General features: G+C 35.1%; 1 protein-coding gene across 1 annotated transcript in view; it reads right to left on the reverse strand.

Annotated features, from left to right (window-relative positions):
• The window catches only part of nqo1 (NAD(P)H dehydrogenase, quinone 1), an 11857-nt gene that overhangs the window by 6036 nt on the left and 5582 nt on the right, over positions 1 to 239 (reverse strand). The gene's annotated exons all lie outside the window — the stretch shown is intronic.

The following is a 239-nucleotide window of genomic DNA, read 5'->3' on the forward strand; positions in this document are numbered from 1 at the left end:
ATACGTGTCACATGAGCCAGCTTGGTGTCTGCAAATTTCCATTGTCATGACTATCTCTTTGGCTACCTGTATACACATTTTTTTTAATTAGTTCCTGCTAGAATTCTTTTTTTATGTTTGTCTCACTTGGCGGCCACACCCAGGCATGGCCATTTCTGGTTAGGTGAAAAGGCAAGAGTCTTAACAACACTCCAATAAGTTTTAAAATACATGCAAATATATATATATATATATATATA

The sequence above is a fragment of the Sinocyclocheilus grahami genome, unplaced genomic scaffold, assembly GCF_001515645.1.
Source record: "Sinocyclocheilus grahami isolate Dianchi unplaced genomic scaffold, SAMN03320097.WGS_v1.1 scaffold772.1, whole genome shotgun sequence".
Classification (NCBI taxonomy): domain Eukaryota; kingdom Metazoa; phylum Chordata; class Actinopteri; order Cypriniformes; family Cyprinidae; genus Sinocyclocheilus; species Sinocyclocheilus grahami.